Raw genomic sequence first — 17711 nt, 5'->3', positions numbered from 1 at the left:
GTGACTGATGGAATCATCGCCCCGCGCGCCCGAGCCACCCCCTCCACCTCCCCCGCCGCTCCCCCCGCCCCGATACGTCATGGAAACACGGACGTCAGAGCCTCTCAGCCAATCGCAGGCATCGGCAGGAGAGAAGGGGCGAAAGGGAGGGGGAGGAGGCGGGAGCTGGAACCAGCCGCGGCGCTCGGTAAGGAAGAGAGGGAGGGGCTCCTGGAGACGCGAGTTCCCCCGCCCCTCACTCCGGCCACCCTTTCCTGACCGCGCCGCAAGTTCTAATCGCCTGGCGCACGCTCGCCAGCCGGGGGCGCGCTCACCGGGCCCTCCCCTTAAACGCCCCCCTTGGAGCGGCTCCGCTCCCGGTCCCCGTCCGAGGCGCGCTTCCTCCGCGCGCGCGCCCGCCCGCCCCCAGGCTCCCCGCAGGCCGCGTCACGTGACCGCGCCCAGCCGAGGCGGCAGCAGCGACGGCGCGAGCTTCGGCGGCGGTGGTGGCGGCGGCAGTGGCAGCGGGAGCAGCTGCGCCGCCAACGTGGAGCGGGAGGCGTGTGGGTGTGGAAAGAAGGAGCGCCGGGCCGGAACGGGTGAGAGTTCTCCTCCCCCTGCCTACCCCGGTAATCTTGCGGGCCACCCGGTGCTGCCGGGGCCCCTCCCCGGAGCGGCGCGAAGCCCCCTCGTGTTTGGAGGCTCTCCGGTGGCCGCGGGATCCGCCCCGAGCGGGCCGGGCTGCGGTGCTCAGGGAGGGGGTGCACCCCTCCCTCCGCTACCGCTGCGGACGGTTGCGTGAGGCCGGCAGAGCTGCCCGTGCCGAGAGCTGAGCCGAGGAGGCGGGTCTTGCGGGGACGCGGGCGGCCACTCGGAGGCTGCTGGGCTCTGGGCGGGGGCCGGGCCGGGCGCCGCCTCCTCCTCCTTCACCGCCGCCTCCTCGCAGTGCAGCGTGAGTAGTGAACCCCGGCTGGTGGACGCCGAGCCTCTCGGCTGCGCGGGCGCCTCATCCTCGAGGTGCAGCCGCACCTCCGCGTGGCGCCCCGAGCCCTGCGGTCAGGCTGCGGAGTCGCCTAGGACCAAGCCCGCATTCTCTGTGCTTCTCGCTGCTCCTCAGTGTCCCCCGACCCTCCTGCAACCTCCCCTTCCTTCCCCCCTCGGAAAATGGTTCCTGGTGCCGGGCGAGGTGAGTGGCGGCCGCCGCCCGCCCGCGGCGGGGGACGGTGGGGCAGGTCACCTGCGGGGAGGCCGGGCGGAACGCGGGGGTCGGGCGTCGCGGAGGGGATCCTGACAGCCCGGTGCTGAGCGGACTGCGGCAGATTCGGGAGAAGTTGGCGGGGGCGTCCCGGGGGCCCCTAACAGGTTTCCTGCTGAACTGCGCGCCCGGGGAGATCGTAAAGGTGAGCGGGTTCCTCGCCGTGCGCCTCAGCGCCTGGTTCTACCGGGAGTCCCCGCCCAGGGCCGGAGGGACGGGGCTCCGTGGGGCTTGGTATCCACACCCGCAACTCTTTGGCTTATCCGAGGCGTCTCGGTCGCGCCGCAGCCCATCCCGCCGCCGGCCGCCCCCGCCCCGGCTCGTGGTGACCTTGAGGGCAGTGGTGCCCGGCGCACCTTCTCCCCGCTCGCCGGGAGGGTCACCCCTTTGATCCCCGGCCTCAGTCCCCCTGGCATCTCGCGGGCGGGGAGTTGGGGCCCCTGGTCGGCCCCTGGCCGGGGCTGGTTGACTTATGTGTGTCAGGCGGGTCGGTGATGCCCCGGAATTGGAGAACCACTTCGCCTGGCTTTTTTCCTCGCGTCTTCTGTCAGAGGCTCCCGAGATGTTCACGGTTCCTTCCGATTCGTGTTTATGGACTTAGTAAAAAAAAAAAAAAAAAAAAATCTGCGCCCCCTGCTCTACCTTTTCGGAAAGGGTCAGTAAGAAAGAAGACCGCCTTCCAGTTTCAGGGGGCAAGTTGTGCTCCCTTTATGCCTTCCTGCGGGAGAATCCTGTGGCTAAGCTAGTTAGCGACCCCTGGTCCTGTGCTGCAGTCACTAGTCAGGTTGGTCTGTACGCATTTCATTCACCAGCTTTCTGCGGGACTCGCAGTGCTGGGAGCGCTCGCACCCTGCGCGGTGTAGCGGTGCTTCGCGCCGAGTGGAGGGCAGGAGTTTGGTCGGGGTGCCCTGAGGGGATCTGTAAATCCGCATAGGGCTGGACCTTCATCAGCGGGCGCATTTTCACCTTTCCCCGGGGTTCTCAGCGCTGTAGAGAGCCACCTTTGGCTGCTGTGCTCGCTACTTTTCTTGGGCTATTAATAATCTAAATGGCTCCCGTTGGTATCGATTGCCAATATCAATCAGTTACATGAGTTTTTTTCTTTTACGCATGTAGATGTATGTATATATCTGTACTGTCTGCCTTTCAACACGGAAGCCTTTGTTGTGTTTGCCCTCCCCCACCTGAGGAAAGCCTTATTTTAAAAATAAGGTTCTTGCTAAGCGTGGGTGTATTTTATAATAAGAACTACTTGTAATGGCCTCGTTTGTATGAGACTCTCATCGGTCAGAGGGTGTGTAACCCCTTGAATGGTGGCCCACGTGAGTGAATGGAGGGCCTTCACCACTTGCCGGGCTGCCAGCCTTCTCTAGACTCCCTGTCCTTGGTGTGTGGCAGGGGCGGATTGGGGGAATTAAGAGGGATTGGAGAATCTGCTTTCTGTACTTGTGCTTTTCATTTGGGTCCCTCCCCTTCTCTCTCTCTCTCTTTTTTAATCTTCTTGGCTAGTTCAAATTGAAGTAAATAGAAACGTTTTTTCCTTATCGGAAGCTTTTGAAAGCGAGTGTGAGAAATGGGCTTATTTAGCCTTGATTTCAGGGGGACGTTTTAGATTCTACCTTGCTTTGGATGAGACAGTAAATTGCTGTAATTAAGTGTGGATCTCTGTCCTGATTTTGGCTTGAGTGTAACTGCAAGGATCTTTGAAAAGTAACTGTTATTTCCCACCATATAGTCTGCAAAAGTGAGTCACATTCGGGTGAGTTGAGGACAGAGCGCCGCCTTTAATTTAAAATTTTGTGATTTTATTTTATTAAAACGGGAAAAATTTAGATATGCCTTCCTGATTTTTATCGCACTTTCGTTACTGACATCCTTGTTCTCTTGTTCTGTATTTGTTATCCCTCACTCTCCTTTTGGGGGCAGTTTCTGCAGTTGTGTGGGAAATCTTGGATTTTTAATTGCAACTTGGGACTAAATGTAGGATTCAGAGATGAGATGAGAAATTAGTTTTGATATGTATTTATGATAATTTAATAAGGATGTTGATAGCCTGACTCTTCTTCGGGAAAGAAGGTAATAGCTGCATTGTAAATACATGTCTAAAAGTAGCCACTGCCACCAAATAAGGGTGCCTGCCAGCATGATAACAGTTCTACAATTTGTTAGCTGCTGTGCTATTAACAGATAATAAGATAAACAAGTAAAATTATTAATCTTGCTTGAATACGGTATAATTTTTTTTGCCATCTTCCAACAACCTGTCTTTTATGGTTTTACAATTATTTGTTTTTAAATAATACCCAATAAAAATTTCCAGCAGGAGCACTTATTTTCAAAGTTATTAGAGTCCATGTTGGAAGAAGTGGTTTCTATACATGCCTTCTCTCATATTTACCTCCTATAAAAATAAACGGAGTTTTTAATGCTTAGAAAACAAATGCTGTAGTGAGATTTCCTTCCTACCCACTTGCTTACTACCTACCCCCCCAATAAAAAATTTAAGGTACACTTTTTTTAGGCACAGGGTACTTTTTGGTTATTGTGACTGAAGATGCAACATGAAGAGTTAGTAATTGAGCGTTCAAATAATAAGTAAGTTTATGTACGGATATTACCAAATATAGTTGTAACTACAAACCACACAATACTGTTACCTATTTGCATTATAGTTTTGATTTAACACTTGCTATTCCTTTATAGTCTACTATAAAACATTAGAGCTGTAGATAAGTCTTTATTAAGTTAAAATTAAACAGAAAATCTGTCTGAGATGAAAGGTAGCTTATACCCTTACTTTTCCGTGGTCTTTTTCAAGCCGTATGGCCCCAGGTTTATTTGAGCAGTTAGGTTGATGTGTGCAGGGTAGTTACACGTTATTGTATATGCTTTGATAGAATCTTTCATTTTGGGTTCAGATTTACTAATCTCCTTTGACTGGCAGACACTTTAACTTCACCTGGGTAGAAACAGTCTTTTACCATGTGAAGTGAATGGTATAGGTTAACAGATTTTAAAACAAATAACAGATAACGTTATCTTTTTCAATACTGAGCAAAGAAAGAGTATTTGCCCTTTTCCTCTTAACTTTTTATTCAAACATACAGCTAAAACTGGTTGTTTCCACAGCTTTTGGAATGAATGAGCAAAAAAAAACCCCACCAAAAGCAGTAAAGGTCAGGAAGCAGAAAAGTAAGAATTAAATTTTTACAGCTCAGGTAAGAGTATTTACTCAACCAGTTGAAAGGAATAGTTATATTCTACTAGGTGTCATGACATGTAGACAGATTCTGGTAGTAGCTTATTTTACAATGTATAGAATCTGAGGTAACATTGCAAAAAAAAAAAAAGATAGTATGGGAAGAATTTTCAGATAGATGTAAACTTTTAAAAAATTTTTTTAAAATTTTGACAAGTGTTATGTATTTATACCACCTACATGTTGTCTTAAATTTTTTTGTTACAGAAATTGTCAAATACCTGTGAAAGTAGATTTATATATATATCTATATGTATATTTGTAAACCAAGCCAAGCCCCAGGCCAGTTGCCGTCAATTCCGACTCATGGCAACCCTGTAAGTATAGTTGAGTGTATATGTATATGTATTATATACACTTTATGAGTAAATATGTACACTGAATTTATATACTGACCAGTTTTGACAATTATCAATTTATGGCCCGTTTAGTTTCATTTATATCTCCAGACAAGAAATAAATTTGTTATAAATAGGGACATAGGAAAAATAACCTAGTCAAAATCTTATGTTTTATGCTTATAATTTATAAAATATATACAGTAGTGCCCAATATCTAATTGAACCTGAAAGATCAATTCTTATGTTTTTCATTGTTTATATAGCATATTCATTTTAATTTTTCTGGTGATAGTCTGTTTTATAGCAAGCAGCTAAGGATAATATGCCTCAAATTGTTCTGCCTTAATAATGCCTATGGTTTATGAAGTGCTTTTTTTTTTTTTTATAGTATTTCGGAATTATTTACATAATGAGAAAAACTGTACAGCACTTCATAAATCATAAACTGTAAAACCAAAAAATCAAACCCTTTGCCGTTGAGTTGGTCCTGACTCAGTGATTTTATAGGACGGAGTATAACTGCCCCTTAGGGTTTCCAAGGAGCGCCTGGTGGATTCAAACTGCTGACCTTTTGGTAAGCAGCTGAACTCTTCAACCTATGTGCCCCCAGGGTTTCTTCATAAATCGTATAATTCTTGAAACGTTTTTACTTACATACAGTGCTATCTTACTTGATTCTCACGAAAAGTAACTGTGATATGAGTAGGGTAGACAATTATACTCCCCCCGCCCCCCACAGGTAGATAAAATGATTTGACTAGGCCTTGAGGTCATATAGCTGACAGGTAGATTAGCCAAAATTGGAATCTAGGTGGCTTCTAACTTTTGCTCCATTACTCTTTCCATTATACATGTTTATGTAAGTTTGTGAAAGTTGTATTTAAGTTTATAAAAAATCGATTTCCAGCCAGAGTAAATTTAATAGTGGAATATAAACAGGTTTGTTTGGGTTCGGCTTTATAAATTCATTCATTGCTTGTATTCGATATAGTATAAACAGTTCATACACTTACTTAACAGATAGTGAATTGAAGGTATTTAAAATACTGTATTTTTAATATTGGGAATTTGGCTTTTTAATGTTAGGAAATTTGTTTTCAGAGACCTGTTGGAAAATGATATTTGTATGAAAAGTTTTTTCCTGTAATTTCTGCTTTAATTTTTTTAATACTCTGGTTTTTCTTGCCACAGTATGTTTGTTACCTAAATCTTTTAGAGATACTAACCTGTGTAATAAAATTTAGTTTAAAAGAGGTCTCAAATGAGATTTTTAGTTTCTGAAACCCAAAACCTTGCTATAAATCTCACGAGGAAGAGAGTGTCTGCAGCATTAGTGGCCATGAGGATCACCTGGGAAGTTATTGAAAGTGCAGAATCCTTGGCATTGCCCCTGCCATTCTGATTCAGCAGGTTTGGGGTGGGGCCCCAGAAACTTGCATTCAGAGAAACACTTATATTGAATCTATAACTAGGTTACAGTTGTATTATGTAGTAGAAATGCCTTTATAAATCTGAAGGATGTTATTGATTTATTTGACTTTGAACATAGCTGAGTTAGCACTTTCACATAGTTTTGACTATTGTGGCAGTTTGATTTGTTGATTTGGGTGGGTTTTTTCCAACTGTAGAACTGACAGATTTAAAATACTTCTGTTACCTGTGTGTGCACTATCTTCTTTCAGAAGATTCATCGGTAGTTACTTGTTAAGTTTCGAAGTGCAGTGAACTAGACAATGTTCTTCACTTTTTGTCTTAATGCTATTTCTGGATGACTTGCGTATGAGGCTTTGTTTTCATAAAACTACTGTATGCCATGTTAGTCCATTACTGTATATTTAGCTCTTATTTTTTGCTAGAAGGAACGAGCTGGGATGGTCCATCAGACTAAAAGGACATAAGCTGGTAGATGTCCAATGGTCCAATGCTGTTCCACAAAAACAGCAGCTTAGTGCTGAATGATCTCTTTTAAGAGTTCAGTGATATCGCTAATTGATAATTTAATTTACCATTCTGTGCATTTAAAACAGAAGTTAGTGGTATTCCATTTAAGTTATGTATAACAATTTGTATAGTTTAGCAAGCTATTGTAAGGTCTATTTGATATAAACCAGTCTGACTTTTGAACTGTTTTATCTAATATTGTGTACTACGTACGGATTACTCTCCTTTAATAATTTTTCTATTTAAGACCAGTTTCAAATTGCAGTTGTCTTCACTCTTATCAATATAGTAAATAAATAGCCTGGACTTATATTAAAATATATTTACAGTGATATTAATCTCAAAGCAGTCCATCTCAGGACTGTGTTGACCGTTAGTTGTTGTTGTTCCAAAAAGTTAGGGTTGTTGGCCATAGCTTAAGGTATATTTTCTAATCATAGGTTATAATTTAGTGAAATTTGTTGAAATCTAAATTAATGGAGATTACTGGCAGAGAGAAATCTAGATAAACTATGGGTAAACTTTTCTCCATAGTCACTTAAAGCTATCTTGTTTTAGATTTTCCTGGGACAGCTAACTATTCTAAATAGTGTATAGTGTTTTTAATTACTTTTTTGGTAAGAATATTATGTGGTGTTTCTAAGTATTATAACTTCTAACAATATGGTTTCTTGAAATCTGGGATACTTGCTTTGTATTAATATTAACTGTCACCAGGGAAAGAATAAGGGTAGTTTTGAATCGACCAATGCGTGCTTATAGTGTGAAATCTGAGATTATACCATCTAACTGTAAACTGGTATGGCTACTATAAAAACGTGATAAATTTAAGAGTAAAATTTGTTTCTTGAAAAAATAGATCTTAAAAAAGGATTTGACCGTTTAATTTAAAAGATGCGTTTTAATAATTTGATTATTAGCTATTTGAGTCTGTTAGTTACATTAACCCAGTGAGCTACTTTGCTCCCAGGAGGAGAGTTTAAAACAATCTTAAACTCTCAAAATTCATAGATCTGTGGCTTCAATCTTTCGTATTTGTGCTAGATTTTTGTTGTTGTTATTTTAAAATAGCTTTCCTGTTGCCGTTTCTTTACTAACACATTCTACAGTTCCTCATTTCTCTCTTTATAAAGACATGACTGGATGCTGTAGTAGTTCAGTGTTTTCTGAAGAGTTTTAGAACACTTGTTCTAACAAATGTTAATAGAGGTTTCCTGGGGAAAGGCGGGCAAGACCAAGATCCAGGATATGCTGGTTTATGCAGCGTTCACGTTTGGAACTTTTGTGAATATTTAATATGCTAATATGGACTGAATCTATCCAAAGGCATATAGCATTTTGCTCCCTTATTTCACAGAATCCCTGTTTGTGAAGTATCTCACTGTAACTTTTCTGTACCACTAACCAGAATCAGCACTTTGCACACCTCCAGGTGGTGCTATTCACATAGAACACAATATGACTCGTGCTTCTTGTCATTGAGCAGTGCTGCAGTACTGTAGTACTTACTATAGATTATACTGCTGATTGCCCACTGTATGACAGCCGCGTAGTCTGGCAGTCTCCTGTATATACCCGCGCTGTGACTTCACTTATGTTTTTCCTCTTCCTTGATAAACCCAAAAAACCACTGCCTTCGAGTCGATTCCACCTCATAGCAACCCTGTAGTCCAGAGTAGAACTGCCCCATACTGTTCCCAAGGAGCGCCTGGTGGATTTGAACTGCTCATCTTTTGGTTAGCTGCTGTAGCTCTTAACCACTACGCCACCAGGGTTTTCTCTTCCTTCATAGTACCCCCTCAATCTTTTTGTCTAAGTCTGCCCATCCTTCAAAACTAAGCGTTAGTTTACCTTTTCCTGTCACCCTTCACTGATTTTCTTGTCTAAATTTCTCTGCTTTTGTAGTCTGGGTCTTGAGTGTCCCACCTAAATTTATATCCTTTTGTCTTATTCACCAATTTCAATTGGGCATAATATAGTGGTGTTGAGATAAGAGGTAGCTTCTTGAGACTATGTAGAGTTTCTATCAGTATTTTTTGACAAGTAGATTTATGATTTAGACATTGTTTAGATTGCTTTGTTAAAGCTGATAAGGTTTAGGAAATTCTTGTTGGAGAAATTTTAAAGCCTTTTTACCTTTGAAATTCTGACCTTTCTCAGATGACTTCATAGGACAACTTGTTTTACTTTTGGAGGGCAGCCTCATTTCCTAGAACGTCGCTAAGACAGTAGAATTCAGCTTTTATGTAGGAAGTACTTCTCCATTTCTGAATTTCATTATGGTTATTTGTTCATTTTAGATTTTATTTTGATTGTAGTAAGTCGTTATAGTAGCAGTTAAAATTTGTATTTTTAAAATGACTGATTTCACGTTCCTTTGGCTTGTGGCATCTTTCCCTTTCATCAGGATTGATGTTGTTAAGATGTGCTTGTTGGATTTACACTCCATTAGCACATCGTATGATACAAAATGCTGTAATTTAAAGCATGTATTATAGTTTACAGTTTAAACTGTGATACTCTTGTAGTTGCTATTTATTCATAGGAATACTATTGGAACTAAGTTTTGAAATCTCTGTTTGCTGCAGGTTCTAATTTTTCTGGAGAGTTCTTTTCCATGAACTGAGAGTGAACTGTTGGTCCATGACTGGTACAGAATCACTGTAGACATCAGAAGAAGTGTAGGTATACAATCTCTGTTAAAGTTTAAAACATAGCAGTGTAATTCTTCCACCTGCCCTCCTTAGGTCAAGAAGGAACGCATGTACTTTATCATTTCTGTTGAATGCTCGTGTAATACATGGAGTAGTAGTTTGAAACGTTTGAGCAATTGATGATTTGTATAGGTTTAGTATGTAAGCCTTTATATTAAAAAAAGATGAAAAAATAAAAATTGTTCTGGCAAAGATTTTCCAGCAATTAGCACAGCTGAAATTATGCAGGTGCGCTTCTTTTGAGTATTCTCTCAATCCTTTTTTTTTTTTTGACTTTTATAGATGTACTGGTTGGTAATATATTGTAGAAGGAATTCTAGGATTTGCTCTTAACTTTAACATTGCAATAGTAATCGTAATGAAATTGTTGGTCAAAAGAGAAACAGATCATGGTTTTGTTAGTGAAAAGAGTAAAACGTTTATAAAGGTAGAGATAAATGGAACCAGCAAAAGTGAAATAGGCTAGAGCGGTAAGTCTCCATCTTTTTTACTGTAACGCAAATGAATGACATTGATAAGTATACTACATGTTGCTTTGCTAATACCTACAGTTATGTGAGATTTTCTTTTCCTTTGCTGTAATTCTGTCCTCTTCTCTACTCAAGAAACCATGCCCAAAATCAAGTGATGCTATAAGGATAACTGCTTTTTTTATTTGTTTAAAAAAGTGACTCATGAACTTCAGGTACTTTTACTTTTGATGCTTATTACAACTAATACAGTGGTTGAAAACTGAGTTAAAGGACACTAGTGCAGGTAAATGAGTCGGAATCGACTCGACGGCACTGAGGTGACTGGGTAGTGCAGGTAGAGGTCTGAAATCAAGGAAGGGTTAGTCGATGCAATGGGCAATACATGGTGACAAAGCCTAAGAAAAGATCCTCCAGCAGCAAACCCTCTGGATATCCCGTCTCAGAGAAACAAAGATCAGTCATGTACTCTTTCTCTGGATTTAGTGGATTTAGGGTAAAGTTTAAATTAATCTGCTCTAGAGCTTTTTTTTTAGAGCTTAATTTAAACTCCATTCTTTTTATGTACGTTATCAGACGTTGAAAGAACCCTGGTGGCACAGTGATTAAAACACTAGGCTGCTAATTGAAAGGTCGGTAGTTCAAACTCAGCAGCTGTTCCGTGGAAGAAAGACGTGGCAGTCTGCTTTTCTAAAGATTTACAGCCTCGGAAACCCTGTGGGGCAGTTCTAGTCTGTCCTGTAGGGTCTTTATGAGTCAGAATCAACTCGGCAGCAGTAGGTTTGGTTTATTTGATGTTGGGACCTACCCGTGGATCTCGTGCTGAGAGCTTTCCTTTTGCTAGGAACGCTCACCTTTCTCAGAGTCTGTGTGTCTTTATGATTTTCTTGTCTGTGATTCAACCTAAAACTTTTGGTTTTGATTTTTACTCTGTGATGGCATCTAAGGTCCTTCTAGATCTAAACATGAGTTTTATCTTAGCCCAAAAAAGCCAAGGGACCTTGGGTAAATCACTTGCTTTTTTGTTACCTCCCCCCAGGTTACAAAGTATTAGACAAATAAAGTCAGGTGGTTTTACTGATTTTCTCTTTGTAGTTTTGGTTTAAAAAAAAAAAAAAATGTGTGGCTACAGCAAGTTTACCAGTTGCGGTTGGGTCAACTCCAACTCATGGCAACTGCTGTGTGTTAGAGTAGAACTGTGCTCTACAGGGTTTTCAGTGGCTGATTTTTCAGAAGTAGATTACCAGGCCTTTTTTCAGAGGTGCCTTTGGGTGAACTCAAACCTCCAGCCTTTCGGTTAGCAGCCAAATGTGTTAACTGTTTGTACTACCCGGGGAGTCAATAGCAGGTTTATCCTCCTCCTAAGTTTTCAAAATATAGTTTGTTTTATTTTTTAATTATTTTAGGTTTGCCTTGTAATTTGGTTTTCTGACTGGCTTATCATTTAATGTTTTATCTGTGGTATAATGTGTGTTTCATCCGTGAAGATGAATACATTTACTGAAAACCTAATCTGAGATTTTCAGTTAAAGAAGTGGCATATAATAGGCATTTAACTTTGTTCCGTGCCAAAAGTATGCTAAAATGACTGTAGGAGACTTTTTAAGAAGCCATAAATCCACAAGGGAGAAGAGAAAGCCACAGCAAAATTTTGGAAGGAGCTGGCTGAGTGCTACCTGGCTTAGTAGACACAGAAAACTGAATCATAAGTCAGTAATAGAAAAGCCCCAAAGCAACTCAGTGTATATTACAGAATCTCCAGAGTTTGGGGAAACTAGGTGATAGTGAGAGGAAAACCAGAGAGCTAACTGGAAGTTTAAGAATTTGATACCCAGATCCCTTTCCTCACTCCCTGCAGCTCGGTGACCCCCTCTTCCTCCATCCTTGCAGAAGACTGGAAGCTTATTTTCTGGAAAAGGCTAAGCATGTTGGGGAACACCAGGCACGGTTGACAACCAGGGTACCACACTGAAACTAAGTGAGTTTACATATTTACTGTTAAGACCCAGCCACCTTCCTCACTTAGCTTTCAGAATGCTGGCAGCAAGAGTGGATGAGTCTTCTGTAAGAACTCTAACCAGCTCAAGGGAAAAGACCTAAAGATGTTGACACTGGGACTTGGTGGGGGAGTTGCCCAAAGAAAATGACCCAGTCAGATCACCCTACAATAAATTCCAGAGTCGAGAGCCCCACCTGTGGATCCAGAGCTTCTATTTAGCTTATTCATACCTGCTCTTTTCTGTCATAATTAAAAAAAAAAAACCCTTATTAAGGTATAACCAACACAGTTAACTACACATGTATAAAGTGAAAAACTTGTGTTTTGTAACATATTTTTATGCAAATAATGCATACCTTCTGTGTTTGCAAACAGCGCCCTCCTCCTCCTCACAAGGTATTTTTATAAATGCGCTGTGCTCATTTTTTCTCACAGCAACATGTAAAACAAAAATGAGCATAGCGGTACTTACGAAAATACCTCACAGCGGAGGGCATGGTTGGCAAAAAAATGTAGAGGTCACGTTTTATTTATGTAAAAATGTAGTGTATACCACTGAAACCATCACCACAATCAAGTTAATGAGCACAGCCATCCTCCTAAAATTTTCCTGGTGCCTCTTTGCAGTCTCCTTCGCTTCCCCCACCTCCTTTCCATAGGTAACCACATTTGTTTTCTGTCACTATAGGTTAGTTTGAATTTTCTATAATTTTATTTACATGTGGTCATATAGTATGTCCTCTTTTTTGGTCCGGCTTCTTTTACTCAGCATAACTGTTTTGAGTTTCAAATTTCATATTGCATATGTTTCACAGTTCATTACTTATTATCGGTGATTAATATTTCTTTGTATAGGTATACCACAATTAGTTTACCCTTTTACTTGGTGATTGACATACTGGATTCTCACAACATATATCTGTTTTGGTGAAGCATATGTTCAAATATTTTGTCCACTTTTTAATTGGGTTGTCTTTTTTTGAGTTGTAATTTCTTTTTATTTCAAAATAAAAGCATTTTGAAAAGCATTTGTGTTTGTGCTGGGATTTGGGGAAAGAATGGTGATGAAAGACATATATGATGCTTAAAATTGAGAAAGTGAGTAATATTGTAAGCATTATTTGTGGGCATGGAGTTAGGTACCAAAACAGCTAAAAGATTTGAAAGTTCTGGTCCTAGCTGCCTCTGAGTGGAAAGTAGGGCAAGAGGACTGCTGATGTTTAAAAAAAAAAACTCTTTCGTATATCTGTTTCTCTAAACAAGATTTATGCATGTATAAGTTTGTCAAAACTAAGAATTAATATATATACAGAGTACATTTAAATGTGTGGATAACCCAAATATGTCACTCTGATTCCTGTGTCTGTGCACTTTTGTAGAAATTAGATGTAGAACTCAGTATTACGTTGGATAAAGTAGTCAGCTTATACAAAAGCTTAAGTGAGCAATGGGGACGTTACTGAAAACGTGCTAGTGGAAATAAATCTACAGCAAACAACCTAAAATCCTCTTTGATTCCTTGATTTTTCCCTCAAGTCTTCCGTTACTTTCCAGGTTCAAATTCCTCATCCGTTTATGTAGAACAGTTTTCTGCCATCTTTGGTTTCTTGCAGAGTCCCCTGGGATCTCCCTCACCACCACTGTCTCTTCCCTCATCGAGTACATGTACATGCATACACACACACCAAGCTGCTCATAAAGACTTTTGAAGACATTTTATTTCCAAATAGTTACACATAGCTGCCTCTGATGAGAGTCTGGCATCTGGCATATGATTTCTTCATTTGTGCGTCAGGATAAGTGTATATTCTTTTTAATGTTAGCGTTTAATCCCATGAAATGCTGATTTAAGAGAGGCGCTTTAATAAATCTGTTAAGGAGCACATTTTTGTAGGTGACGTGTCTTAAACAGTTGATTTTAAAATTCTGATTCCTTCATTAATTCTCCATCTTCCCTTTGAGGAATTTGATATTTGAATTTATTTTTCTTGCTCTTTCTTTGACAGAACTAGAATGTTAGAGGGAGAGAACAGGTATCTTTTAAGAGATGTTAGAATTCAGAAGGGGAATAAAGAATATTCTTCTGCCAAGGTGCCATGAAAAATAGACTAGCTCTAAAACTAGTTACTTTGACTAGAAAGGAAAATTAAAATGATTGAGTAAAATGAACACCTATGTGGCTGCTTCCTATCTGCCAGATGCTGTCCTAAGCAGTTTACAAATACCAGTTCATTTAAATGAGTGGGCTCTGTGGAATCTGTGGGTGAAATATTGTCTACAGGAAAAGATGAAAGGGTAATTGATGGTTTTAAAGGAAAATCTTAAAGTAAGGTGACTTACGTAATCTTTTTACCAGTTAAAAATGTAACAATGCATACTGCATTTGTTTAGAAAATATGTTGTTAGGTATCCTCGAGTCCATTCTGACTCATAGCGACCCCATGGACAGTGGAACGCACCACTGCTGGTCCTGCCCCATCCTCACAATTGTTGTGCTTGAGCCCATTACTGCAGCCACTGTGTTAGTCCATCTCGTTGAGGGTCTTCCTCTTTTTTGCTGGCACTCCACCAAGCAAGATGTTATTCTCCAGGAACTGGTCCCTCCTGATAACATGTCCAAAGTACATGAGGCGAAGCCTAACCATCCTTGCTTCTAATGAGCATTCTGGCTGTACTTCTTCTGAGACAGATTTGTTTGTTTTTCTGGCAGTCCATGGTATATTCAATATTTTTCGCCAGTACCATAATTCAAAAGCATCAACTCTTCTTTTGCCTTCCTTGTTCGTCGTCCAGCTTTGGAGTGCATATGAGGTGATTGAAAACATCATGGTTTGAGTCAGGCGCACCTTAGTCCTTTTAAAGTTACATCTTTGCTTTTCAGCACTTCGAAGAAGTCTTTTGCAGCAGGTTTGGCCATGTATAGAAGAATGTAAAAACAAAAAAAAATCACTCATAATTCTACCTCTGAGAAGTAGCTAGCTTTTAACATTTTGATTTATTTTTGTTTATTTGTATAGCTATTAACATGCTTGAGGTAATGTAGATATAATTGTGTGCTTTTAAAAAACTTTATATAATTTTCTCATATCTTTAAAATGTTTTTAATTCGTATCATTTTTGAGTTTTTCTCTGTTTAATAATCCTCTAGTGAACATCTTTATTGTAGATGCTTATCTTTATGTCTGATTATTTCCTTTGTAATTATTGAGTTTAAAGGGTTTTGGTTGTTTGTGGTCTTCTGATTGAAATTTTCTTTCAGCCTCCTTTTTGCGAGACTGATTCAGTCTTTGGGAATCTTTGTTTTTTTCTCCCTGTTTTTTGCCACCGACTTCTAGGTCTCTGCTGTACTTTCTCAAATTCCCATAGCACTTGTTACAATGTATAATTCGTTATAAAATAATTTGTGCAGTGATTTTTGTCGTTTCCATAATTGACACCTCCATGTAGAGGAGGACTGTTACTGGTAATCTTCCTGTTATTTGCCCCTGGCACAGTGCTGTATGCCTGTGAGATTCTTGATGACCCTTGAATGAATATCATTTGTCCAGTCATGAGCCTGAATCCCACTGACCTTTGACTCCTGTAAAATACTTGTTTTCTCCTTGGAAACTGTAATACGCTTGGGGTGAGAATTTATCACAAAGCACTTCTGCTTTTACTTCAGCTGAATGATGTGTCGGGTGAATGACGTTGTTGGAGAAGAGAAATATTTTGTTATAACTATGTTTTATGAATTAACTCTTTTCTGGAAAAAAAAAAAAAAAAAACTCCCCCATCTCTGCTTCTGAACGACAGGGTAGACTTTTCTAAATGGAAGAGCATATTAAGGAGAAGCCTATAGAAAGAGAAATTACTTTTATTTAAAATATCAGTGAATAGTTGAGCAGTTTTTCTAAATGCTTCTTTACAGATTAATCTTTTCCTTAATAAAGGAGAGAACTCTATACAAGTTTAACATCAAACTTTTTAAGTGCAAATGCATGTTAAAAGTTAATACAGGGCGGGGTCTGGGGTCCATGGTTTTGGGGGATTCCTAGGCCAATTGGCATAACAAAGTTGATTAAGAAAATGTTCTGCATCTCACTTTGGTGAGTGGCATCTGGGGTGTTAAAAGCTTGTGAGCAGACATCTAAGATGCATCAATTGGTCCCAGCCCACCTGGAGCAAAGGAGGAGAACGAAGAACTCTAAAGGCACAAGGAAAATATTAGCCCAAGAGACAGAAGGGCAACATAAACTAGAGACTCGGTGAGCCTGAGACGAGAAGAACTAGATGGTTCCTGGCTATCGCCAATGACCGCCCTGACAGGGAACACAACAGAGAGTCCCTGATGGAGCAGGAGAAAAGTGTGGCGCAGAACTCAGATTTACATAAAAAGACCAGACTTAATGGTCTGACTGAGACTAGAGGAACCCCAGAAGACATGGCCCCCAAACTCTCTGTTAACCCAGAACTAAAACTGTTCCTGAAGCCAACTCTGCAGACAAAGGTTAGACTGGACTATAAAACATAAAATACTACTTAAGAAGAACGTGCTTTGTTTTTTTTTTTTTTAAAAAAAAAAGTAGATACACGAAACTAAATGGGCAGCTTCTGTTCGGAGTCAGGATGAGAACGCAGAAAGGGATAGGAGCTGGTCGAATGGACATGGGAAACCCGGAGTGGAAAGGGGAGTGTGCTGTCACATTATAGGGATTGTAACTAGGGTCACATGAGAAGTTAACTTGAGCTGTAAAGTTGCACGTAAAGCACAATAAAAAAAGAAAAAGTAAAAAAAAAAAAAAAAGTGAATATTCAGTGTTGTATATGAAATAAAACTTTAGAGAAGTTTTAGGAAGGTGAATCAGCAGGCTCTTTCTATGACATTTTATTTCATTTATTTATTTTTAATTTTAATCTTCAGGCAGTGGGAAGGTTAAGATTTTGGATAGATTCCTTGAAATAATATTTATATGATCACTGTGCTAGACCATAACAACTGTGACCTGCCTAGAAGAGAGATGCTGTTACGCAGCTCTGTAGGTAATGCCTCAATCAGTGTCCAGTGTTCCTTTCCTGTTTTCTTTATTTGTGCAGTGATTCATCAGGTGCTGTTCATCCAGGGAACCAGTGTAAGTGTGTGCACATGTTTTCTTCCTGATCTTTGTTCTCTTCCTATAATGCATGGGAATATATTGTTTCCAGCTCTTCTTACACAAAGAATACATTCTGGAATCTGCTGTTAATCATCAAAACCTTAGTGGTTTTTCTACCATTGTATCCTAGTCTTAGAACTCTTGATGGTGACCTCTGACCTTCTGGCACTATTACTTTGGAAGGGTTTTTCTACATCGCACTGAGCTCTGCATATATTTCTACGTACAACCAAGTTAGAGAGCTGGGGTATCAGTTGTGAGTTGAGTCATAAACTTGGACTTGCTCCTATTCTCTCTCTTCTTGGTACATGCCTGCAACCCTAGATATAAGTGGATCATTTCTCCAGGATGGGGGCTGTATTGACAAAAGTCTTTGTCCTGACAGGAGGGAAAACTCTTAAGGGATAAAAACCTCTGAGGAGTTCTTTGGCCATGCCCCTCTGTATGTAACACCAGAAAGCCACATAAATTGTATGTCCCATGAAGTTGAAAGGAAGGAATGTTGAGTATTATAATTTTGAATTATAAATTCTGAAATGATACTTGAACCTAGAGCTGCAGATGTATGCAGAGAGTTTTGGGTCCTCATTGAAATTCACTGGACGATAGTGATATTGG

At 40.6% G+C, this 17711-nt stretch overlaps 1 protein-coding gene across 5 annotated transcripts in view; it reads left to right on the top strand.

Moving 5' to 3' along the window:
* The first annotated feature begins 259 nt into the window (after positions 1–259).
* The window catches only part of ATP2B1 (ATPase plasma membrane Ca2+ transporting 1), a 128406-nt gene continuing 110954 nt past the window's right edge, over positions 260–17711 (top strand). Inside the window, exons 1-2 of one of the 5 annotated variants that reach the window (XM_049884027.1) lie at positions 611–1165; positions 9364–9456. The gene's annotated coding sequence lies outside the window, so the exon portion shown is untranslated. Of the gene's footprint in view, positions 579–609; positions 1166–9363; positions 9457–17711 lie in introns of those variants that run through there. The other 4 variants (XM_049884026.1, XM_049884029.1, XM_049884025.1 and 1 more) reach the window with 4 other exon arrangements.

The sequence above is a fragment of the Elephas maximus genome, chromosome 4, assembly GCF_024166365.1.
Source record: "Elephas maximus indicus isolate mEleMax1 chromosome 4, mEleMax1 primary haplotype, whole genome shotgun sequence".
Taxonomy (NCBI): domain Eukaryota; kingdom Metazoa; phylum Chordata; class Mammalia; order Proboscidea; family Elephantidae; genus Elephas; species Elephas maximus.
The sequence above is the reverse complement of the archived record's forward strand: the minus strand, read 5'-3'. Positions and strand labels throughout refer to the sequence as shown.